At 43.5% G+C, this 26,476-nt stretch overlaps 1 long non-coding RNA gene across 1 annotated transcript in view; it reads right to left on the minus strand.

The window, feature by feature from the left end:
• Window positions 1-759: 759 nt before the first annotated feature.
• The window catches only part of LOC111953931 (uncharacterized), a 43,512-nt gene continuing 17,795 nt past the window's right edge, over window positions 760-26,476 (minus strand). The window contains exons 2-3 of the long non-coding RNA XR_002875925.2: window positions 6,541-6,647; window positions 760-4,105 (exon numbers count right to left, since the gene is read on the minus strand). This is a non-coding gene — a long non-coding RNA (uncharacterized lncRNA). The remainder of the gene's footprint in view (window positions 4,106-6,540; window positions 6,648-26,476) is intronic.

Genomic DNA, 26,476 nt, shown 5'->3' on the forward strand with positions numbered 1-26,476 from the left:
CCAAACCCAGATTTGTCTGTCGGACTGCTAGATGGTGAAGCATGATTCATCACTCCAGAGAACACGTTTCCACTGGCGGCGAGCTTTACATAACTCCAGCTGACGCTTGGCATTACGCATGGTGATCTTAGGCTTGTGTGCAGCTGCTCGGCCAATGAAAGCCATTTCATAAAGTTCCCGACAAAAGTTATTGTGCTGACGTTGCTTCCAGAGGCAGTTCGAATCTCGGTAGTGAGTGTTGAAACCGAGGACAGACTACTTTTACGCGCTACGTGCTTCAGCACTCAGCGGCCCCGTTCTGAGAGCTTGTGTGGCCTACCACTTTGCAGCTGAGCCGTTGTTGATCCTAGACTTTCCACTTCACAATAACAGCACTTACAGTTGACTCGGGCAGCTCTAGCAGGGCAGACATTTTACGAACTGACGTGTTGGGAAGGTGGCATCCTATGACGGTGCCACATTGAGCTCTTCAATCACTGAGCTCTTCAGTATGGCCATTCTACTGCCAATGTACAGTATGTCTATGGAGATTCCATGGCTGTGTGCTCGATTTTATACACCTGTCAGCAATGGGTGTGGCTGAAATAGCCAAATCAACTAATTTGAAGTGGTATCCACATACTTGTGTATCTATTTCCCACTCTTTGTTTTCTAATTATAATTGTACAGAGAAACCATGTTAACAGTTATAGCAAGGCATTTTAACAGTTATATCAAGGCACAAGGTGAGACCCAGATGCAGACACAGGAGGCAGATGGTTGAAGTCTTACAGTGTTTATTAATCCAAAGGGGTAGGCAAGAGAATGGTCGTAGACAGGCAAAAAGGTCAAAACCAGATCAGAGTCCAATAGGTACCGAAGGGCAGGCAGGCAGAATCAAGGTCAGGGCAGGCAGAATGATCACGCAGGCAGGAAAGTAGTCCAGAGTCAGGCAGGGGTCAGAACTGGGAAGACTAGAAAAAGAGAATAGAAAAAGAGTACGGGAAAAACACACTGGTTGACTTGACTAACATACAAGACAAACTGGCACAGAGAGACAGGAAACACAGGGATAAATACACTGGGGAAAATAAGCGACACCTGCAGGAGGTGGAGACAATCACAGGAACAGGTGAAACAGATCAGGGCGTGAGAAGTTATGCACGGTGTCATTACAAAAGTGCCATTATAAGCCCAATTAAACAAATCCCAGGCTGTTGGTAAGCACTGCAGCTCTTCTCCATGTTCTATGTCATGGTCTGACCAAGTGCAATTTGTGAATGAACTCTCTTCCATTTATGGTGTGTAAGTTCTAGTCCTCAGGCTATGAGGAACTGAACTCAGAGGTTTTGGTTTCCGCTTTAGGAAGTGTTTTAGCTTAGCAAATGTCTCAGATGGTGGTGAATGACAAGTAGTGTAACTTCTCTTATCAATACAAAATACTGTATACAGTGTGCTGCTCAATGAATTTCAATGGAATATCAACAATAATATATATTTAAAACAATTGGGGGGGGGGGGGGTTGAAATCTCAGATAAATATTTGATCTTGAATTACAAGGTTGCCATTCAATCTGGGATCCATATCACTTGTAGTGAAACCTTTGGATTGTTGCCCGAGACATTGACTAGTACTTATACTGTACTCAAAGTTTAGCAGTCGAGTCCCTCACAACCCTCAACTTCAATAGACAGATAATGTAAGAATTAGACTGAGAAAATTGTTTTGATGTTTCAGACACGTTTCAGACACATTAATACAATTTCTCTCCATACAACACATCATGTCTCTATTTTGGGAAAATGTGGAGCTTTTTTGAGGAAGCCAACATTTATTACAGAAGCAGTTTAGTAGATTCTACTGATTGATAGTGAAACTAGCCACATAGTGAGAAGCTATGCTGTCGATGAAGCATTCTCATTGTAGACCCACATTTGAATTCGACTGAAAGAAGTGCTGAATGTGAAATAAGTCATGCTGAGGCTGAGGATGTCCTAATATGGACACGGTACCTTTAGGAGTGGCTTCACAACAGAATACTGGGTCACGGTCAAGAGGTATTACGACCAGTGGTTGAAGTGTCTGACCTCAGGTGTGGACTGGTCAGCGGAGCCGACGACAAAAAAAAAGGACTGGCGCTAGGGAGGTGTGAATGAGACTGCATGTTTCACACCTCCCAGTGTAAATGCAAACAATGCTGKTGCTGCCCAGCGAGGAGAAAGGGATTTAGCCAGTGGCAGATTGCTCAATGGGAGCGCAGACCGCTGGCGCTGGTGAACAAACAGWGGGCCACATCAAAAGGCAGTGAGCGTGATCAGAGAGAGAGGCAGACAGCCCAGCCTTTTCCTGCCTGGGCGATAAAGCTTTATTTAATCCATAATGTCACTATTGCTGATAAAGAGCTGAATTTAAAACACTACATGGTCATACATTGAGAGATTGATTGTTGGCAAGAAAGTTTTGTTCTTTCATCCTCCCCGAAAGAGGTATTGACCTAACATCAAAGAGTGGACTATCACTTAGCTGGATTAAAACTCCTCACAACTCTTATGTGACTTCTAATTGGTGCTTTTTTTTGTGAAGAGAGGGTTTACACTGCGTAACATCTACTTTTACAGTACATTTTGTCATTGTTAACTACCATTTTTATGAACATTTACATTGTTGTACATATAATCACCACTTAATGCATACATATTAAACTTCTGGTCTGAATACCAATGTTTTACATAAAGTTCCCTTGTGTACCTGTTTACTAACACAGTTCTATTATTGTAGTAACATGTTGTTACACAGTTATTAAGTGATTCAAATAAAATGACATTGAAATGAACAGCAGGATATCTTGTGGTTTGGGCTGTTTACGTTCTTTCTCACCTGCTGCACTCAATTTCCCCACTGTGAGGGAAAACATAGGGAGTTCTCATAGGGGAGTTCTCTGTAAGTTAACAACCTTTTCCTTTAACGTTGTGTTGCCGGGGTGAGTAACAGACATGACCCTGATTTGACCCATGTAACTCAAATAGTGACAATGACCCTGCCCTGTAGGCCTTGCTTTAATGGCTGAAATCAAGATAACCAAGACATTATCACATGTATTGAAATTCAGTCAGCTTCCACTACGGCTAAGTTACAGATAATGTAGGAATATACTCTACATGTATTTGTGAATAGTGTGAACACTAATATGCTTCACAGTGTGAAACTGTTGTTATCAAATGTATGGATATTCAGTCACATGCCACTGCAGATCATGAACAGCTAATGTATGGTAATGTATGAGTATAGAAACAGTGTTAACACAAATATGCCTTTCAGTGTGAGAGCTGATCCCCTCTCCTCTTTTGCTGTCGTAATTAGCTCCCTATACTGCACGTGTATGTTAAGCCAACCCATCGAAACAGGTTAGGCAACAATAGAACATGATTCCATTCACAGAGATTGTGAAGTCATGGGAAGGAAAAGTGAGAACTGTAAAGATAGAACTCCTATTCGGCTTTGGTTTGTACCACAAACATGTAGACATAGACAAAATGTTATTGGAAAAAGTACTTATATCTTCACTTTCAGTTGACATAAAGATCCTTCCAGTAAGAGCTCAAATGAATCCGTGCCATAGGGAGGTGATTTCTCAATCACTAATCGTCAGAATCTCCCTCGATGAGTCCTAAACTCATCAAATAGACTGTGTGGGTAGAATATCTTCAGCTGCTATACAGTACAGGTTACAGTAACACCTTAATAAGACCAAGAGCAGCAATGCCGCAACACAGCATGCACAAACCATCTTGTGGCATGTGAATTATGGTGTGTGGATAAGTTGTGTATGCAGTATGTCAGTGTAGGTTTGAGTCCTGTGTGTGGCAAGGCATCTGCCTGTGTGGAATGTGAGAATGTGTGTGTGTGTGTTCAATTGGCTGTGGCCACCTCCGATGATACGGGACTTTGGTGGGAAAGTCAGTCATCCTTTTCCATACTTGGTGTCAGGTTGTCCAGGGTCCCATCGTCAGTGTGTGGGCATCCCAGTTCATTCATTACCTAGATCCTGTACCTCTAGATGCTATCACCACACCAGCACAGTGTTTCTGAGTGGGAGGAAATGGATGACAGGACATTCCAGTCCCCCTGTGGAGGGAAGGAGTGGGAGGATGGAGTTGACAGCGGGTTTCATTTTAATGAGATCTCTGTTTGTTTAACTCTCTCACTTTCTTTCGGATCCAATTGAACTTAAAAGTTAAGAGAGTGAGAGAGAGAGCACAATGAAACAAAATGAGGTGTCTAATCTAGACATCTTCTGTGGTCCTGTGGCTTCCTGTACAAAGGCAACATCTATTGTTGGGGAATGTACAGTACCTTAGTGAAAGTTATATAATGGAGATTAAGGAGTGGGTGGGGTGGAATTAAAATAATCCATTTTGTGAGTCATTTTTGAATCATGTTTGAACAAGCTAGTGTCTGCAATGTAATCTGTAAATGACTGGTATAAAAATCCCTGTAACTGTATAGAAAGATGTTGTTTAACTCTCGTGTTTTAAGAGAATGTGCACAGGTGAGGGTATGTTTTGTATGTGTTGTATGTTAGTGTGACACCTTTGTATGTAAGTGCATGTGGTCTATCAAGTCTATCTACACTCTTAGAAAAAAGGGTTCCAAAAGTGTTCTTCGGGTGTCCCAATAGGAGAACCCTTTTTGGTTCCAGGTAGAACCCTTTTTGTTTCCATGTAGACTCTTCTGTGAAAAGAGTTCTACATGGAATCCAAAAGGGTTCTATTCTACCTGGAACCAAAAAAGTATTATTCAAAGGGTTCTCCTATGGGGACATCCGAAGAACCCTTTCAGGTTCTAGATAGCACCTTTTTTTCTAAGAGTGTAGAAGGTAGTTACACAGAAAATCCAGGTTCAGTGTCAGTGTTTGGTTTAGTGTAAAGAATGAACGCTGACTGCCTGTAAGAAACAAACAGTCAAATGAACTTCTGCCAAAGTGAGAGATTTATTCAGACTTTCTGATTGACAAAGACGGATTAGTACAGATGGATGGAACGTGACAGCTACTGACACTGGCCAGTCACAGGAGTACAAAGCATTCAGGACACAGGCAATAAAAAGTGGAAAATACAGGCAATAAAAAGTGGAAAATACAGGCAATAAAAAGTGGAAAATACAGGCAGCAGGAGCATGGCCTCAACATATTTCAGCCTAGACCAGGGTTTCCCAAGCTCAGTCCTCTGGACACCAAAGGGTGCACGTTTTGTTTTTTACACTACCACGACACAGTTGATTCAAATAATCAACTAATCATCAAGCTTTGAATCAGCTGTGTAGTGTTAGGGGAAAACCCAAAACATGCAAGAAGACTGAGCTTGGGAAACGCTGGCCTATACTGTACCATTGTCAGTCAAACACAGACAAACAGATACACAGAGATACATACACAGACATGCAGGCACACACACACACAGAGACAGAGATGCGTGCACGTGCACGCACACACACGTACGTACATGTACATACATGGGACTGACCTCAGTCCCCATAAAACAATACATTGCACAACTTATCATATCCTCTTTTACATCCCAGTGTTCCGTTCCACTGAGAACTGACTTGTGTTTAATTATGTTAAGCGTAATAGATGTGAATATGACATCATTTAATAGACCCAATGGGTTTTGCAGGCCTGCCTGTTAGGGAATTATACATGTTTTATGTAGTAGTGCATGGTCTATTGCTTCCCCTTTCCCCAAGACTATGATAATGAAGCACTTTCTGTATAGTACACACATATGCACACCCCAGTTCGCTTCGGTAGGTGAGACTTTGTATATGGACTGTCCCTTTCACTAGAATAAGGTTGTGGTAAGTGGATTTGGTAGTACATGATATTTGTGACATTAGGTACTTCCCGGTCACAGTACAGTTCACAGTGTACCGTTTCAGGGTGGGTCTTCAACATCAGCATGACTAAGAAAAGAGGAAGTGAGCAGTATGTAACAACACAAAGCTACTTATTTCTTTCATGTATTTTATTTCAATTCTGACCCTCATAAAACCCCTGGGCCTGAATTCATAAAGTGTCACTGTGTGGAAGTGCTGATATAGGATCAGGTCCCCCTTGTCCATGTGATCGTATTTATTATGATCTAAAAGGAACAACGGATCCTAGATCAGCAATCATACACTGAGACGCTTTATGAATACGAGCCCCGGTTAGAAAGCCAATAAGCAACGGGTTGTAAACTGAGTGGCGAGAGAGGAAGGAAAGGTGATGACCACTGTTTAAATATTCCCTAGGGACGTCCCTCAAACCCTGTCTAGACCTGGGGTCAGGTTCCTGACGAGGTGTGAAGTGAAATCACCTCTGATAATGTGTTAATGAGGGGATTTGTGGTACGTATGTGAGAGTGTGTCTGTATTAATGTCTGAGTTCTTTTAGTTGACTTTATTCATAGGTACACTCTCTAGGGCTGGTTTCCTATCATACAGCAGACTATTGACACAATATAAGGGACAGACATGACAACATAAAATCACGTATTGACCATAAACAAATCCCTTTTCACCTTTTCATAACTTCCATCCAGGTGACTTGATTTTCATGATAAATCTGCTGATCCTGGTTGATTGACAGCTGAGTAGAGCAGAGCGAGAAGGGTCTTCAACAGTCTTCCTGCAAACACAGAGAAAAATTAACTCATCAAAGGCAATAAAGCAAGAGTGAAAGTATTACCCTCCTTACTTATATGAGTGTGCATGCTAAAGCTGCTCTCAATCTAAGGTTAACCGTTTACCAGAAGAACTGTCTGGGTGTTTCATGCTTGGCCCTAGTTTCATATTGATTTATGAATCACTCCTCGGCTGTGTTTAGGGTGTGTTTACARGCGCAGCCCATATCTGATATTTTTGACAAATCACATCAGATATTTTCACATCAGATCTTTTTCAGATCTAAATGGTCAAAATACCAATTAGTGAAAAAATATCAGACTTGGGCAGCCTGTCTAAACCAACAGTGCTTGACTTGGGCACGAGTTCCAGCACCTACATTTTAGGTGCAGGACTACCGGCACCTAAAATGTTCTCTGCTTGAGCTCCTGTTCTTCTTATAGAACATTATCAAAAGTATTGTGGAGCTGTTGCACCTAAATATAAACAATACTGGCACCCAAAATGAGTACCGACACCTATTTCATTCCAAGTCAAGCACTGTAAACCAATGACTGTTTATATGAATGGACAAAGCCATTGACCACGTGACACCATTCATTCCTATGTCACTAGCGCATTGAAGCCAAATTAGGTCGGTTAAGACGGGGTCTCATGGAGACATATCATGCACAGTTTGAGCTACTCCAGGAAGTGACATTGCAGCCTAGCTCAGTGCTGCCCCCTCTCATTAGGTAACTCAAGTTGAAGGCCGACCGGGGTACTGCAGGCTGCCATTAGCAACTTAATTATCCTTATAACTTAATTTGTGGGCAATTTTAAAATAATCAGTTCAAGGACATACATCTGGTGTAGAATAAATTATTGGTACCATGATTGTCTTCAAAACATTTTTTTTGCTTACACTAAAATTTACTGCGAAGAATGTCATTTTTTAATTCACTATAATGGGGATCCTGTTTTCTGCTAATAATGCCTGCAGTACCGTGGTCATCCTTGAACTTCCATGGCTTCAATGAGAGTGGGCAGATTTGATCCCCTGGTCTAAAAGCAGCCCTCTTAAAGCAGAACTGTGGTTGCGTTAACACAGGCAGCCACATTCTGATCTTTTTTCCACTAATTGGTCTTTTGACCAATCACAGGTGCCAGTACTTTTTCAAAAGACCAATGACTGATATATATCAGTCTAAACACAGCATTAGTGACTTAAAGGCCAAAGGGTGTACACACTTTTAGSGTGCGTCCCAAATGGCACCCCATTTCCTTTATACTGCACTACTTTCGATCCATGCAACAGTTCAAACATATTAGCCTTTGACAGGTCTGCACAGTAAAATGCAAATGATTAGCCAGAGCAGCTAGTTCTACAGCTCTGGGTGGTCATAAACTCAGAATGTGCTGCTCCAATGACAAGCGTGTTCTTGCATACATGGGGTTAGGAGAGTTGAGACAAATCAAGGCATTGAGGAGACAAAAAGACAATACAATGTAACGCGCTTTCTGTTCTTTTAAATTGCTTAATTTACGCTACACCTAATGTTGCCTAGCTGAAGGGAACATCACTTTTGGAATGCCTATGAGGAACATGTCATATCTTGACAGCGGTGAGACTCACACCGTTGTTGAGGAACATGTCATATCTTGACAATGGTGAGACTCACACCGTTGGTTCACTATTGTTTGTTCAGGTATTGGGAAACAAGGTTTTCTAACAAATAAAACAATGTTCTTGGTTATTGTTCACCCTCTCAATCATATTTTTCAAGAAATAGGCCAACTCTTTGCAGAATGGAATCCATATCACGCATTCTCTGTGGATGACATCATCAGTCTCAAGGACATCTCTTTATTACCCCATGCTATAATTTTTTTTTGAGGATTATGACACAATATTCTGGGAATGAACTTAAAAAGTACATATGAACATTTAATATCAGGATTCAGTATCCACTTCGTTGTTAGGAACATTTTGCTAATGTTGAGTGCAATATAACAGCACGTCTTTGGTTTCGAGTGGTGGATGTTAATGTGGCTTGATAATGTGGCTTGTTAATGTGGCCGGTACACACGGTGTCTCCCCAGGGTTACGATATACAGTAGTCATATCAAGTAGGCTCAACAAACCCTTCACTCACAGCAAGACTCCCTCCACAAATTGTATTTTCACTCATATTCATTGACTCCATTATTGTCCTGCATGTAGGGCACTTTACGCCTACCCTCAGGGGAGTGACTGCTTGGGCAGCTGTCTGATTGTAAAAATATGGCAGCTACACCTCAGTGTGAGTGTATTTCTGGAGGGTGACAAAGTATTGAAAGGAATGTGTGTGAGTAWGGGGAGTGGTCGTCGTTTTAAAACTGGACCAAACTGGTATTGTGCCCTGTCCCCACTCACGTGATGATTGCACCCTATTTCTGTCAGGGTGGTATCTATGAGTGACCTGGCTAAACTAGCACAGAGGTGAAGTCTCCAGTCACATGTAGATGCAGCAACGAAGCATACGTATTGAGCACGCAACAGGGAAGCGATTGTGCACCCACATACCCTCGCACATAATGTAGTCTGTAGTGTGTTACTTATCACCTACACTGTAGATACTGTACACACAGACTGCACACAGGAAGTATAAAACGTTAAAGAATAACTACACTGCAACTGCTTAATTAATGTTTAAAGCATCAAAGGAGCTTTCCCGCCAAGGTGACAGAGTGCCTTTCCTTTACTATGCCATGCTTCAGTGGSAACAGGGAATCCGATTTTGACTTGGTGGTGTTGATTCAAGCAGGTCACCTGATAACAATGGTGTTAAAAGGCTGCCCTGAGGAGGAAGGCTTTGGCTGCAGCCCACACACTTTTTTTATGGAGCAGAACAGTGAAGTCAAAGGAGCATTTCTACCTCTTCTAGCAGATCACATACTTCTTTTTTACAGCCCACCTATTGGGAAATCTGATTCTTGCTGTACGGATTCATTCTTCACTGATTCAGATAAGCATGCCATGAAGGCGGGCATTGTATCATAAAACTTTCTCACAATTCCAATACTGAGTGACAAATGGCCCTATATRGGAGAGAAAATACATTTCCTGGTCCCACTCTAGTTGTCTCCTCTCAGAGAGTGGGGCGGCCGAGAGAGGATTCACGGTGATCTGCTTTCAACTAGTTCCCTGAAAGCCATGTCAGCCCCCTCGAGTGATCAGTTACTGAAAGCGTCAAACTCCAGCCAGGTGCTTCATATCTCAGCTGAAACATGACACCAACGGAATGTGCAACCGTATCTATGTCCCCGCCCGTCCAGCAGCGCCACACCATCCATCCGTGATCTGGTGCCCGTCAGTCATCGACAACAAGCTCTTTACTCATAAGAGCAGATTAACACCCTGGGGAGGGAGCCCTTCAACTCCCCTCCTCCCTCCCCCTACAGCGGAAATTATCTTCAGGTTATGACTTGGTTGATGACAGCTTAGAGGACCTCACCGACTGAGTAACCACTTTGGTCAACCTGTTAAACCACTATAAAGCAGTTAACATGGAACGACTAAATCAATGCACAGCACACAGGAAGACACTACATTATATATTCACATTTTAGTAATTTAGTAGACACTATTATCCAGTGCAATTTACAGTTAGTGCATTCATCTAACAATAGCTAGGTGGGACAACCACATATTTCAGTTATAGTAAGCACATTTGTCCTTAATAAAGTAGCAAACAGCAAAGTCAGTTCTAGTAGGGGGTAAAAAAGTTAAGTGCGCATGTTAGATTACGGGAGAAGGGCATGCGGATGCTGCGGGATTATTTAAGATACTATTTGAAGAGTTAAGGTTTCAGATGTTTTCGGAAAATGGGCAGGGACTCTGCTGTCCTAGCTTCAGGGGGAAGCTGGTTCCACCATTGCGGTGCCAGGACAGAGAAAAGCTTTGAGTTGGCTGAGCAGTAGCTGCCCTCCTGTAGGGTTGGGATGGCCAAGAAACCAGAGGTGGCAGAACGGAGTACTCGGGTTGGGGTTTAGGGTTTGAGCATAGCCTGAAGGTATGGAGGGGCAGTTCCTCTTGCTGCTCCGTAGGCAAGTACCATTGTCTTGTAATGGATGCGAGCTTCGTCTGGAAGCCAGTGGAGGAGCGMGGTGCCATGGGAGAACTTAGGAAGGTTGAACACCAGGCGGGCTGTGGCGCTCAGGATAAATTGCAGGGATTAGATGGCACAAGCAGGGAGCCCAGCCAACAGCGAGTTGAAGTAGTCCAGATGGGAGATAAAAAGTACCTGGATCAGGACCTGCACCGCTTCCTGTGCAATGTAGGGGCGTACTTTACGGATGTTGTAGCGAATGAAGCTGCGGGAGCGAGTCACTGCTTTGATGTTTGTAGAGAACAGGGTGTTGTCCAGGGTCACGCAAGGTTCTTTGCACTCTGGAAGGGGGGCACTGGAGTTGTCAACCGTGATTGAGAGGTCTTGGAGCTGGCAGGCCTTCCCTGGGAGGAAGAGCAGTTCTGACTTGAGGTGGTGGGCTGACATTCAAGCTGAGATATCTGACAGGCACGCAGGGATGCGTGTCACCACCTGGGTGTTAGAAGGGGGGAAGGAGAAAAGTAGTTGTGTGTCATCTGCATAGCAATGATAGGAGAGATCATGTGAGGATAAGATGGAGCCGAGTGACTGTATAGAGAGAAGAGGGCCTAGAACCGAGCTCTCTGGAAAACCAGTTGTGAGAGTATGTGGTGCAGACATAGAAAGAAAATGGTGTAAAGAAATGAATCGAAGGCAGTCGTCGGGAGGTTGATGTCACCCAGTACAATGAGCGGTGAGTCATCGTCAGTAAATGTGCTTATGAAGGTGTCAAGCGCATTGAGGAACTCTAAGGGCATCTGGCAGGCGATAGATGACAATGCTGAGCTTGAGTGGACAAGTGACAGCATGGAATTCAAATGAGGAAATGGACAGGTGAATGAGGGAGAAAAGAGAAAATCACACTTAGGAGAAATGAGTAGCCCCGTGCCACCACCGCGACATCCAAATGCTCTCAGACTATAAGAGGACAACTAGTCAGATGCAGAGATAGCCGGTGGAGTAGCAGTGTTATCTGGGGTGATCCATGTCTCCGTCAGGGCCAAAAACTCTAGAATGAAGGGCAGCATAGGCTGAGATGAAGTCGGCGTTCTTGACTGCAGAGCGGCAGTTCCAAACGCTGCCGGAGACCAGGAATTCCACATGTTGTGCGCGGAGGGTACATTCAATTAGAAGGGTTGCAGCCAAGGGGTGGGGAACGTCTGTAAAGCCTACAGGGAGAGGAGCGAACAGGTTTAGAAAACACACACATACACTACATGACCAAAAGTCGAACATCTCATTCCAAAATCATGGGCATTAATCTGGAGTTGGTCCCCCCTTTGCTGCTATAACAGCCTCCACTCTTCTGGGAAGGCTTTCCACTAGATGTTGGAACATTGCTGCGGGGACTTGCTTCCAGGCTCTGTGCAGGCCAGTCAAGTTCTTCCACACCGAGCTCAACAAACCATTTCTGTATGGACCACGCTTTGTGTCATGCTGAAAAAGGAAAGGGCTGTCGCAACACTGTTGCCACAAAGTTGGAATCACAGAATCATGTAGAATGTCATTGTATGCTGTAGCGTTAAGATTTCCCTTCAATGGAACTAAGGGGCCTAGCCTGAACCATGAAAAACAACCCCAGACTTTACAGTTGGCACTATGCATTGGGGCAGTTAGCACTCTCCTGGAATCCCCCAAACCCAGATTCGTCCCTTGGACTGACAGATGGTAAAGCTTCACTCCAGCCGACGCTTGGCATTGCGTATATGGCGATCTTAGGTTTGTGTGCGGCTGCTCGGCCACGGAAACCCATTTCATGAAGCTCCTGCAAACAGTTGTGCTGACGTTGCTTCCAGAGGCAGATTGGAACTTGGTAGTGAGTGTTGCAACCGAGGACAGACGATTTTCAGCACTCGGTTGTCCCGTTCTGTGAGCTTGTATGGCCTACCACTTCACAGCTGAGCTTCTAGACGTTTCCACTTCACTTGACAATAACAGCGCTTACAGTTGACCAGGGTAGCTCTATCAGGGCAGAAATTTGACAAACTGGCTTGTTGGAAAGATGGCATTTAACCTATGACGGGGCCACGTTGAAAGTCACTGAGCCTTTCAGTATGGGCCAGTCCACTGCCAATGTTTGTCTATGGAGATTGCATGGCTGTGTGGTCGACTTTATACACCTGTCAGCAACGGGTGTAGCTGAAATAGCCGAATCCACTAATTTGAAGGGGTGTCCACATACTTCTGTCTGTATAGTGCAGTTGACAATGCTACAAAAGAGCAAAATGAGACCATCAGAAAATAACCAGCTATGATACTCAAGTGAGAGGGTGGTGTGGCACCTTCCTCTCTTTCCTTCCTCAAATAACTCGACTGAACGGTCTTAGTTTTGCAGGCGAGACCACCAATGACAGGGGAGACTGAAGTACTAACACTAATTGCTAATTGCCTAGCAGAGGTGAAGAGCACACCTCCCTGTACTAATTGCTGATTGCCTAGGAGAGGAGAAACCACATCACCTCCAATACAGCCACTGATTACCAAAACTAGACCACATATGAGCAATAATATCAGTCAACTTGAGCTAAAGATTGAACAGAATATCCATATTTTTTATGGATGTGATCTGACGTCATATTGACCCCCTGTCCCCCCGGATACCCCAGGAGACCCCCGGAGGCAGCAGGGGAACCTCATCACTTAATGGGCTGTGTGATGTGGCTTTTCCTCTGGAGAGTTGAGGGCCAGGTCTTCCTGAAGAGCTCAGGCCTCATTAGTAGTCTCTATTCTAGGGATTACCCACTGACATGCTGGCCAACAGCTGCTCCAGTACAGCCTGGGGGGAGAGAGAGAGAGGGCCAGGAAAGAGAGCTGGAAGGGGTGAAGGGAGTCGCAAGACCCCCTTATGTGGATTTCCTAAAACCATAAGACAACCAGCCAGGACTGTTTCCCTGAATTTGCTGCCAATAATACCGGGAATAAATTGGTCCAATGTGTTCAGGCCACTCTGTGTAATGAGTCAGTGTGGCTAATGTTGTCCCTCACAGCTGCTTGCCTCGTAAAAGCATGAGTCCTTCTTCTGATGCCAAAGCCCACACAGCTACAGCACCGACAGAGGTAGCACGGTAGTCTCTTAGCATGTGATTTACATGATTGCATTGCACAAATGGGCGTATACCTGCATGTGGCTTTGTTTACGCTGGGCAACCCAACTGTGTTCAGTCAGTATTGTATCTTAAACTATAGTCATCGGAAATAGCGTTACAACTTGTCTATGATTGGATACACGTATGCAGCTTTTCTTGTCTCACAACCAGTTGCCCTAGAAGACTATAACAAGACACTGAGGTTGCATTTACACAGGCAGCCCAAATCTGATCTTTTGCCCAATTATCGGCAAAATATCTGATTAGTCAATTAGTGGCAAAAGATCAGAATTCAGCTGCCTGTGTAAACGCAGCATAAGACAGTGAAATACAGCAGTCACCAATGGGTGGTAAACTAGAGCTCCACAATAATTAACATCCAAGCAAAACTATATCCATGTTATATTCCTAATTTGTGATGGTCTAAACACCAACAGAACTAGATAAGAACCTCACTAACAGCTGATGGGGGGAGCCATATCAAATTAGGGCATTATCAACTTTCAGGGCCTGAGTCGTTTTCATCAATGTCTTTTACATGAGGAGCCAGCGAGGACATCCCAGGCAGCTGCTGTGGCCATCCTATAGAAGACAGAGTTTAAGGTTGTCTCTCTACAGCTGAGGGCTATAAATTCAGGGCGTAAAACATGAAGGACAGACAGCCACCCTACTCAACAGCTGCAGATCTAGAATGAATGGAGAAGGGTTTTTCTTCTAAAGAGATACAAAGATACGGAGAAGAGGAAGAAAGGAGCATTTAGTGTATAGAAACGTTCTGATGCTAAATCAGGCTCGTTGTTGGTGCACAATGTGTGTCTGTGTATGTTCCATTGACACATTTACGTACCATGATTCTACGGTTAATACGATTTCCAAAGTATATTTTCGGGCTTAGAAAAATAATGCTAGACAAGACAGAATATTCTAGGGTCCGGTAACTCTTTACTGTTATGTGGATTATTCATGCCATTTTATAAGTCTATGGAGCTGGAGACGCCACAGAGAATCAATGACAGAGGGATATATATCAGAATCTGATGGACACTACCCATGTCTATTTAATTAGAGTCATATAGAGAGCTAATAATACTGTAATACAGAGTTCACGGTGTACCCAGAGAGGTGATTACATCACAGCCCTTATCGTCTATACAAGACCAATTGTTCTGCAGTTCGACCCAAAGGCTATATTCTATATTCTCTGCATCTCTCTGTGATTAGGCTATGCTTCTTTCATCCACTTCCAGTCTTTAAGCATGTGTCCCACGCAAATTAAATAAATGGACAGCCAGCCTTACATTAGCATTCTACAAGAGACCGCTTCCTTCCTGACAAATGAATAACCCTATTGTCATTCTGGAGGAATCCGGGTCTTTCCGTTTCTCTCCTCCTAATGTGTACTTCCTCTGGAATGAGAGATTGTTAGTCAGAAGCACAACTGTCACTGAGGCACAAGGGATGACATAATTGTCGGCACTGCACTGATATCATCCACTTAAACTCACTGACATACTGTATGCTGCGTCCACTTCATGGAAAACTTAAATGAAACATCTCGGTTTCCTTTTTAACCGCATAGGCTAGGAAAATACCCCTCAGGTGGTCCACGTTCCAAACCACAAGCATTTCCAAGAATGCTTTTATGGAAAATGTAGGGAATATTTCCGTGAGAAACTGCATTTAAGCCTGGTACGATTAAGCGTATAACCGCGTAACCAAAGATTATGGATGAAGACCGTCATGAAAATACAATAACTGTCACAACAAACATTTTAATAAATATATGTATACAGTACCAGTCAAAAGTTTGGACACACCTACTAATTTCTTTATTTTTACACATTTCTACATTGTAGAATAATAGTGAAGACATCAAAACTAGAAATTTCACAAATTAACTTTTAACAAGGCACACCTGTTAATTGAAATGGTTTCCAGGTGACTACCTCATGAAGCTGGTTGAGAGAATGCCAACAGTGTGCAAAGCTGTCAAAGACAAAGGGTGGCTACTTTGAAGAATTTCAAATATAAAATATATTTTGATTTGTTTTGAACTGTATATAGATATACAGTTCAAGTCAGAAGTTTACATACACCTTAGGCAAATACATATAAATCTTAGTTCTTCACAATTCCTGACATTTAATCCTAGTAAAAATTCCGTCTTAGGTCAGTATATTTTAAATTGTTTAACTTGAGTCAAACGTTTCGGGTAGCTTTCCACAAGCTTCCCATAATAAGTTGGGTGAATTTTGGCCCATTCCTCCTGACAGAGCTGGTGTAACTGAGTCAGGTTGTAGGCCTCCTTGCTAGCAAACACTTTTTCAGTTCTGCCCACAAATTTTCTATTGGATTGAGGTCAGGGCTTTGTGATGGCCACTCCAATACCTTGACTTGAATGTACTTAAGCCATTTTGTCACAGCTTTGGAAGTATGCTTGGGGTCATTGTCCATTTGGAAGACCCATTTGCGACCAAGCTTTAACTTCCTGACTGATGTCTTCAGATGTTGCTTCAATATATCCACATAATTTTCTCTCCTCATGATGCCATCTATTTTGTGAAGTGCACCAGTCCCTCCTGCAGCAAAGCACCCCGACAACATGATGCTGCCACCCCCGTGCTTCACGGTTGAAATTGTGTTCTTCGGCTTGCAAGCCTCCCCCTTTCTCCTCCAAACATAACGATGGTCATTATGGCCAAACAGTTCTATTTTTGTTTCATCAGACCAGAGGACATTTCTCCAAAAAGTACATTGTCCCCATGTGCAGTTGCAAACCGTAGTCTGGCTTTTTTTCTGGCAGTTTTGGAGCAGTGGCTACTTCCTTGCTGAGCGGCTTTTCAGGTTATGTCGATATAGGACTCGTTTTACTGTGGATATTGATACTTTTGTACCTGTTTCCTCCAGCATCTTCACAAGGTCATTTGCTGTTGTTCTGTGATTGATTGGCGCTTTTCGCACCAAAGTACGTTCATCTCTAGGACACAGAACGCGTCTCCTTCCTCAGCGGTATGACGGCTGCGTGGTCTCATGGTGTTTATACTTGCGTACTATTGTTTGTACAGATGAACGTGGTACCTTCGGGCATTTTGAAATTGCTTCCAAAGATGAACCAGACTTGTGGAGGTCTACCATTTTTTTCTGAGGTTTTGGTTGATTTCTTTTGATTTTCCCATGATGTCAAGAAAAGAGGCACTGAGTTTGAAGGTAGAACTTGAAATACATCCACAGGTGCACCTCCAATTGACTCTAATGATGTCAATTAGCCTATCAGAAGCTTCTAAAACCATGACATCATTTTCTGGAATTTTCCAAGTTGTTTAAAGGCACAGTCAAAATAGTGTATATAAAATTCTGACCCACTGGAATTGTGATACAGTGAATTATAAGTGAAATAATCTGTCTGTAAACAATTGTTGGAAACATTACTTGTGTCATGCACAAAGTAGATGTCCTAACTGACTTGCCAAAACTATAGTTTGTTAACAAGAAATTTGTGGAGTGGTTGAAAAATTCGTTTTAATGACTCCAACCTAAGTGTATGTAAACTTCTGACTTCAACTGTAAATATATGTATATAGTACCAGTCAAAAGTTTGGACACACCTACTCATTCAAGGGATTTTCTTTATTTTTACTATTTATATATACAGTGCATTCCGAAAYTATTCAGACCTCTTGACTTTTTCCAAATTTTGTTACGTTACATCCTTATTATAAAATGGATTAAATAACACATTTTCCTCATCAATCTACACACAATACCCCATAATGACTGTGGCGAAAACATGCTTTTCAAAATCTTTGTAAATTTAAAACAAAAATCAGAAATGCCTTATTTACAAAAGTATTCAGACACTTTGCTACAAGACTCGAAATTGAGCTTAGGTGCATCCTGTTTCCATTGATCATCATTGAGATGTTTCTAAAACTTGTTTGGAGTCCACCTGTTGTAAATTCAATTTATTGGACATGATTTGGAAAGGCACAAACCTGCCTATATAAGGTTCCACATGTCACACCCTGGCCTTAGTATTCTTTGTTTTCTTTATTATTTTAGTTAGGTCAGGGTGTGACATGGGGAATGTCTGTGTCTATGTGTAGTGTTTGTGTCAGCACTATTGGTAGATATAGCTTCACGGTCGTCAGTTTGTTATTTTGTTAGTTTGTGTCTAGTGTTTGTTTCGTGTGGTTTTTCCTGTCTTCTAAATAAAAGAAGATGTATTTTGCACACGCCGCGCCTTGGTCCTCTCTCTCTCCCATAGACGATCGTGACACCACAGTTGAGCATTGAAGGTCCCCAAGAACCCAGTGGCCTCCATCATTCTTAAATGGAAGAAGTTTGGAACCACCAAGACTCTTCCTAGAGCTGGTTGCCCAACAAAACTGAGCAATCGGGGGAGAAGGGCCTTGGTCAGGGAGGTGACCAAGAACCCGATGGTCACGCCTCCCGGGTGGCGCAGTGGTCTAAGGCACTGCATCGCGGTGCTAGCTGTGCCACCAGAGACTCTGGGTTCGAGCCCAGGCTCTGTCGCAACCGGGKGGTCCATGGGGCGACGCACAATTGGCCTAGCATCGTCCYGGTTAGGGAGGGTTTGGGCCGGTAGGGATATCCTTGTCTCATCGCGCACTAGCGACTCCTGTGGCGGGCCGGGCGCAGTGCACGCTGACCAGGTCGCTAGGCGTATGGTGTTTCCTCCGACACATTGGTTCGACTGGCTTCCGGGTTGGATGCGTGCTGTGTTAAGAAGCAGTGCGGCTTGGTTGGGTTGTGTTTCGGAGGACGCATGGCTCTCGACCTTCGTCTCTCCCGAGCCCGTACGGGAGTTGTAGCGATGAGACAAGACAGTAACGACTAACAATTGGATACCACGAAATTGGGGAGAAAAAGGGGGTAAAAAAATTGAAGAACAAAAAAGAACCTGATGGTCACTCTTTAGTTCCTCTGTGGAGATGGGAGAACTCTGCAGCTTTCCACCAATCAGGCCTTTATGGTAGAGTGGCTAGATGGAAACCACTCCACAGTAAAAGGCATATGACAGCCCGCTTGGAGTTGCCAAAAGAAACCTAAAGACTCTCAGACCATGAGAAACAAAATTCTCTGGTCTGATGAAACCATAATTTAACTTTTTGGCCTGAATGCCAAGCGTCACATCTGTAGGAAACATGGCACCATCCCTACGGTGAAGCATGGTGGTTGCAACATCATGCCGTGGCGATGTTTTTCAGCGGCAGGGACTGGGAGACTAGTCAGGATTGAGGCAAAGATGAACAGAGCAAAGTACAGAGAGATCCTTGATGAAAACCTGCTCCAGAGCGCTCAGGACCCCAGACTGTGGTGAAGGTTCCCCTTCCAACAGGACAACGACTCTAAGCACAGAGCCAAGACAACACAGGAGTGGCTTCAGGACAAGTCTCTGAATGTCCTTGAGTAACCCAGTCAGAGCCCGGACTAGAATCCGATTGAACATCTCTGAAGAGACCTGAAAATATCTGTGCAGCGACGCTCCCCATCCAACCTAACAGAACTTGAGAGGTTCTGAAGAGAAGAATGGGAGAAACTCCCCAAATACAGGTGTGCCAAGCTTGTAGCGTCATAACCAAGAAGACTTGAGGCTTTAATCGCTGCCAAAGGTGCTTTAACAAAGTACTGAGTAAAGAGTCTGAATACACTTCTTATGACTGGCAGCATGGAGCAAGCAGCGGTGTTAGAACTCTGAGATTAGGCTGAAAATATGTTAGCATTGTCAGAAATGCTACAAAAAGGTAGCACATAGTTGGTTCTGGGGCGGCAGGTAGCCTGGCAGGTAGGCGCGTTGGGCCAGAAACCGAAAGGTTTCTGGATCGAATCCCTGAGCTGACAAGGTAAAAATCAGTTGTTCTGCCCCTGAGCAAGGCAGTTAACCCACTGTTCCACAGGCGCTGATGACGTAGATGTCGATTAAGGCAACCCACCACACCTCTTTGATTCAGAGAGGTTGGGTTAAATGCGGAAGATGCATTCAGTTGTACATCTGACTAGGTATCCCCATTACCCTTTCTAAACGGACATAATATGAGCACTTGAGAGCGATAAATGTAATAAAGACTATTGCCCCTAGAAGCGTATGCAGTCCAAAAGGTGGCAAGTCAAATGGTCACTTTATAGACTCTTTAGTCTCGTTCTTATCCGATGCCTAGATATTGAGCTAGTTCTGGGTCCAAAAATGTGAAAAATGTGGTTCTCGGTAACAGACGGATGGCTCATGACGAGAGATTGGTGTCACATTGGCTTAGATATGATGGTAGGGAGATTTGAATTGAACACTGAGCTTCAACCAATACTGCGCTATAAAAAAATACAAAAAAATGGGGAACGAACAGCTGACTGAAGACAGGACGGCCGGGCATTTGTGCAGTTGAGTGCATTTCTGTGGTAACATGGACTCTGAACAACAAGATTAAACTTTGTTGCTCCTTGCTGAAACAAGCAAGGTGTTGTAGCAAACAAGTCTTTGGTTGCCTAGGCAACACCCCCCACAATGCAGCAGCAGCAGCACACATAGAAATAGAATTAATAGAACGGGCTTGGAACCTCTAACCCTGGCAATTTGACTGGTAAACTAATGGGTACACTTGCAATGGCTGCCTGGTATAGTGATGCAATAATTTTCATGGTAATGTAGAATGTTCATTCAAATTATGTTAACTGATGTGGCTCATGTGGCAATGGAATGTATTTTTTGTAATGTTAGTTGAGTTGAATCAACAAATTACAGTACATATTGAAAGCTACACTTCCTGCTTTTACTTCCTGCTTTGCTCACATGTTTACACTGGCAATGCCCACCAGTCTACCCATTATGCCATAATTTACTTGAATGGGGATACTCGTTCTATTCATTCTATTCCTAGGGCAGCACATGCAGTCAGGAGCAGAGGATAGGAGATGTGCGTCAATCTTTGCTTTTCGAATGGTTATTATGGAGGCCGCGGTCATACGCCTGGCCAATTACCGGCATCCAAAATTCCATGACCGTCACAGCCTTACTTGCGTTGTCTTTGAAGTTGATTAGTTATGCATAGCTGTTCCAGACAGCTGTGACATTTCCCACAGTTCATTTGTTATGATTAACGGGCAGTCGGTTCAATGATCCTTCTGCTGTTGTAGATAATCAAGATGTTTTTCTGATCTTATCATCTCTACTAATTTTGTAATTCCAAAACAGATTCTCAGGCCATGCTACTCTGGTACATCATGATAAATGTTGCATGATATAAATGATATTATTGCAGTAAATGATATCGTCTCAGGGTAGGAGCTAATATTCGGTGTGCAGGCCAGGGAATGACAAGTCAGTGAAATAGAAGTGGCTTAGCATAATACAAGTTTGATTGATCTAATGTGAGTCCTCTGCTACTTGGATTTTCATTTGAACCTTCAGGTTGCCTAACTAATAAACCATTCAAAAATGTACAACAGATCATAGAAATGATTGAAATGGTCCAGACAGGCCTATCCGCATCAAATGTCCATGATGATTAATTCAAATATCCTAAACTTTAAACTTGGGATCAGGCTGGTGCCCAAAATGTATCACACATGTTGAGTGAGGACTAACGCATTCATTTCAGTCAGTTTAGTTCGCCCAGTCCTCCTAATGAGCCCTCCCCAGCTAGCTAGTTTATGCTTGTGGCTAGAAACTTCCGCGAGAATTTGAAACTTGTCTGCCAAAGTTGGGACTTGGGACTGTTCAGAATCATTCTGTTTCTATCGGACTAGAAAAGCAACAAATGTGCATTAGCTGCCTGTCACCCTGGCTTGATATTAGCTACACTATCTAGCTACTTCCCTCTATGTTACTGTAGGACAGCAGTGCCCCGTGTTGTTGTGTTGCCGGCTTGCATCGCAAACTCTCCCCATTGAGCAGCAGTAGACTGTATCACGTGAGATCCAGATGGTTATCAATATTACAAGTTATTTCTCGTATAGGTTGCTATCCTACTATAAATATAATACAGTGGGAAGCACCTCGATACAACACCGTTGCAATGGCCATTTACACCGGCTTGACGTTACCTTAGATAATTGGCATGTCACGTGACATCCATCGGCCATCGAGATAATCAACACTTTCTTTTACAAGTTTCAACTAGCGCATGCTGTTGCCAGCTAGCCAGCAGAAACTAGCTAGTTGGAAAGGGCTCATCAGGGCGACTGACTGAACTGACTGAACCAAATCCATTCGTCTCCACTCGACTCTCAGCTGCGCGACATACGTCATCAATTTGGGCACCAGGCGTGTCCGTATAGCCTCTCCCCAACTGATTAACGTCAGGAAGTTCTTAGGTTCAACAGGGGTCATGTGACCTGAAAGTTCAGCTGGACATCTGGACAGTGGACACCCAACAGTATCTGAAGGCTACGGCTCGTGTCTAAATGCGCACCGGGGCAGGACTTTTCAATGTCACGTCAAGGCACATTCCACGACATCAAGCTGTGTGATGCTTCCTACAGGTGTGATTTTAGTCCTTCTAAATGTTGATATTGATCTGGTAGATTGGAGTTTAAACTATAGCGAGAGCTCTGTAGTTGGTCCTGTGTGTGTCCTCTATTCAACATGCAACACAAAAGGCATGTGCTTGTGATTAATTACTGCCTCTGCCATAATGAGGCCATCGCCAGTTAGGGAGCAAATTACTTCTCCAGTTTACAGAGCCCTGGATTTTGCTTTGTTCTCCTATTAACACTCAGATGTGGCCATTCATTTCAGACTCCGTTATCTGAGCTTAGATATAATGCAGTGTTTATTGGGAAGCCGGAGAATGTCTTCCATTCACTTGTACATGCCACCTTTGAACTCGCTTAAACATGTAAGGCTAAATATTTACACGTGGGACCCTGCTTGTTTAACATTGCAGACACACTTGCGCCGTAGAGTAAATTAATGAAAAAGGTTTAGACAAAACACCTTCAGGCATGTGATGGCTGCCAGGCCACTTTGCGGTGCTGGCCTCCCCAGGTTCAACCTCCTTTTGAGGGCATGTGGACTTGGGAACCAGGGGGCTAGCAGGGGGCTCGCTGGAGGGCCAGAACACTGCTGACTTTGCTGTCTCTCTCTGTCTCTCCATAGAGAAGAGATCAACGCATTTAGAGTTGGCTCAGGCTCTATGAGATTACGCAGAGGTGTAGAGCATCATGTGAGGGCATTACGAACAAAGAACCTTTACCATCTGATCAGTACCCAGCATTTTGCTGCTTGAATGAGACTGACAAAAGCGCAGAGTATTGTGGCGGGTCGCTACAGTACAGGGTGAGATGGACAGATTGCAGCTGTAGTCGGATGGTGGTAGGGTTTCATGTCATATCCGATGCTTTCATTGCTCCATAAAGTGACACTCTGTCTCACTTATTCTCCCTGAGTTCAGGGTAAAAGTGCTCTCTCTAAGCCTTGCTGTCAACACATCATGGAGAGAAAATGTACTCATAGTCAGTTTATTGTAGAATCTCATCGCTTCACACGTAGTATTCTTAATGGGGTGGAACATCATAGAACCATGACTTTACTGTTGCCATCTCAATAAAGTTAGAGAGAGAGAGAGAGAGAGAGAGAGAGAGAGAGAGAGAGAGATGAGACGAGAGAGAGAGAGAGAGAGAGAGCCAGAGCAGAGCAGCGAGAGAGAGAGAGAGACAGAGAGAGGAGAGGAGAGAGAGAGAGAGGAGGAGGAGAGAGAGAGCAGGCAGGAGAGAGAGAGAAGAGAGAGATGAGAGAGAGAGAGAGAGAGAGAGAGAGAGAGAGAGAGAGAGAGAGCCTTCTATTGACTCTCCTTCTTAATCCTTAATCATTTTACATGTGTTTGCAAATCTGTCTTATTCTCTCCCTCCAAGCGTCTGACTGTCTCTCATTCACAACTAATACAGATAAGAGCCTGTTTGAGTAGCTTCAGTATATGAGTCAGAGAGAGTTCATTCTACTAATGTAGGCCTATAGGTAAGTCAAAACTGTAACTCGGCCACTAAGGAACCTTCACTGTCTTCTTGGTAAGCAACTCCAGCGTAGATTTGGCCTTCTGTTTTAATTTTAAGAACCAGATATTCCTTTAGGATTTTGTCTGTGCTTAGCTCCATTCAGTTTCTTTTTAATCCTGAAAAACACCCCAGTCCTTAAAGATTAGGCCTACAAGCATACCCATAACATGATGCAGCCACCACAATACTTGAAAATATGAAGAGTGCCACTCAGTAATGTGTTGTATTGGATTTGGCCCAAACAGAAATGTTTTTATTCGGGGGAAAAAGTGAATTACTTTGCAACATTTTTTGTAGTATTACTTTAGTTCCTTGTTGCAAACTGGATGCATGTTCTAGAATATTTTTATTCTGTACAAGCTTCCTTCTTTTCACTCTGTCATTTAGGTTAGTACTGTGGAGTAACTACAATGCTGTTAGTCCATCTTCAATTTTCTCCTATCACAGCCGTTAAACTGTAACTGTTTTAAACCATTGGCCTGATGGTGAAATACCTGAGCGGTTTCCTTCCTCTCCAGCAACTGAGTTAGGAAGGACACCTGTATCTTTGTAGTGACTAGGTGTATTGATACACCATCCAAAGTGGAATAAATAACTTCCCCATGCTCAAAGGGATATTCAATGGTGCCCTTCTTTGTGAGGCATTGGAAAACCTCCCTGGTCTTTGTGATTGAAGCTGTGTTTGAAATTCACTGTTAGACTGAGGGACCTTACAGATAATTGTATGTGTGGCGTACATCGATAAGGTAGTATTTACTATGACTACACTATTATTGCAAACAGAATGAGTTTTCATGTTTTATTCATTTGTAAAAGATTCAAAAAACACAAATCCACTTTGACATTATGAGGTATTGTGAGCTGAGTTGAGCAGTTGGAAATCCCGCGGAAATCCCGCTCATTGCCCATGGAGCAGCGCTTCGCTCGGTGCTCCACGTCCTTCCAACCACTCCGCTAAAAAAACGCTCCGTGCTCATTGGAAAGAAAACTGACGCTTCAAATTCGCTCCATTCATTAAAATCTCAATTTAACCAGCACGCATCTATTTTTTCTGACTACCTGGACCTGCCATTTGGTTTTGAAGTACTGCAACCAAACCATATGATTTGAATGAAAAGTACTTGAAAGGTCAATGTAAGAAGCTCTCATCATTTCAAATAGGCTACATGTCATATTAAACAGCATATAAACACTCTAAATAYATCAGACAGGGAGACTAAGAAGGGAAATTAATTATTTAGGCTATATTATTTCTATTATTTCAAGGCTATAGCCTTTCAAAACAAATACAAAAACATTCTATACACACAAAAAGCTTATTTCTCTAAAATGTTGTGCAAAATTAGTGTTCATCCCTGTTAGTAAGCATTTCTCCTTTGCCAAAATAATCCATCCACCTGACAGGTGTGGCATATCAAGAAGCTGATTAAACAGCATGATCATTACACAGATGGACCTTGTGGTGGGGGCATTAAAAGGCCACTCTAAAATGTGCAGTTTTGTCACACATCACAATGCCACATGTCTCAAGTTTTGAGGGAGCGTGCAACTGGCAGGCTGACTGCAGGAATGCCCACCAGAGCTGTTGCCAGAGAAGTTAATGTTCATTTCTTCTCCAACGTCATTTTGGAGAATTTGGCAGGACGTCCTACTGGTCTCACAACCCCAGAACACGTGCAACCACGCCATCCCAGGACCCCCACATCCTGCTTCTTCACCTGCGGGATCGTCTGAGACCAGCCACCCGGGCAGCTGATGAAACTGTGGGTTTGCACAACCAAAGAATTTCTGACCAAACTGTCAAAAACCGTCTCAGGGAAGCTGATCTGCGTGCTCGTCGTCCTCACCAGGGTCTTGACCTGACTGCAGTTTGGCGTCGTAACCGACTTCAGTGTACAAATGTTCACCTTCGATGGCCACTGGCACTCTGGAAAAGTGTGCTCTTCGCGGATGAATCACGGTTTCAATTGTAGATGGCAGACAGGGTAGGGTGTATGGTGTCGTGTGGGCGATTGGTTTGCTGATGTCAATGTTGTGAACAGAGTGCTCCATGGTGGCTGTGGGGTTATGGTATGGGCAGGTTCAAGTTACGGACAACGAACCCAATTGCATTTTATCGATGGCAATTTTAATGCACAGAGATACCATGATGAGATCCTGAGGAACATGGTCTTGCCATTCATCTGCCGCCATCACCTCATGTTTCAGCATTATAATGCACAGCCCCTTGTTGCAAGGATCTGTGCACAATTCCTGAAAGCTGAAAATGTCCCAGTTCTTCCATGGCCTGCATACTCACCAGACATGTCACCCGTTGAGCATGTTTGGGATGCCCTGGATTGACGTGTTCCAGTTCCTGCCAATATCCAGAAACTTCGCACAACCAGTGAAGAGGAGTGGGACAACATTACACAGGCCACAATCAACAGCCTGATTAACTCTATGCAAAGGAGATGTGTTGCGCTGCATGAGGAAAATGGTGGTCACACCAGATACTGACTGATTWTCTAATTCCACGCCCCTACCTTTTTTTTAAGGTACAGTATCTGTAACCAACAGATACATATCTGTATTCCCAGTCATGTGAAATCCATAGATTAGGGCCTGATACATTTATTTCAATTGACTGA

Source organism: Salvelinus sp. IW2-2015, linkage group LG27, assembly GCF_002910315.2.
Source record: "Salvelinus sp. IW2-2015 linkage group LG27, ASM291031v2, whole genome shotgun sequence".
Classification (NCBI taxonomy): Eukaryota; Metazoa; Chordata; class Actinopteri; order Salmoniformes; family Salmonidae; genus Salvelinus; species Salvelinus sp. IW2-2015.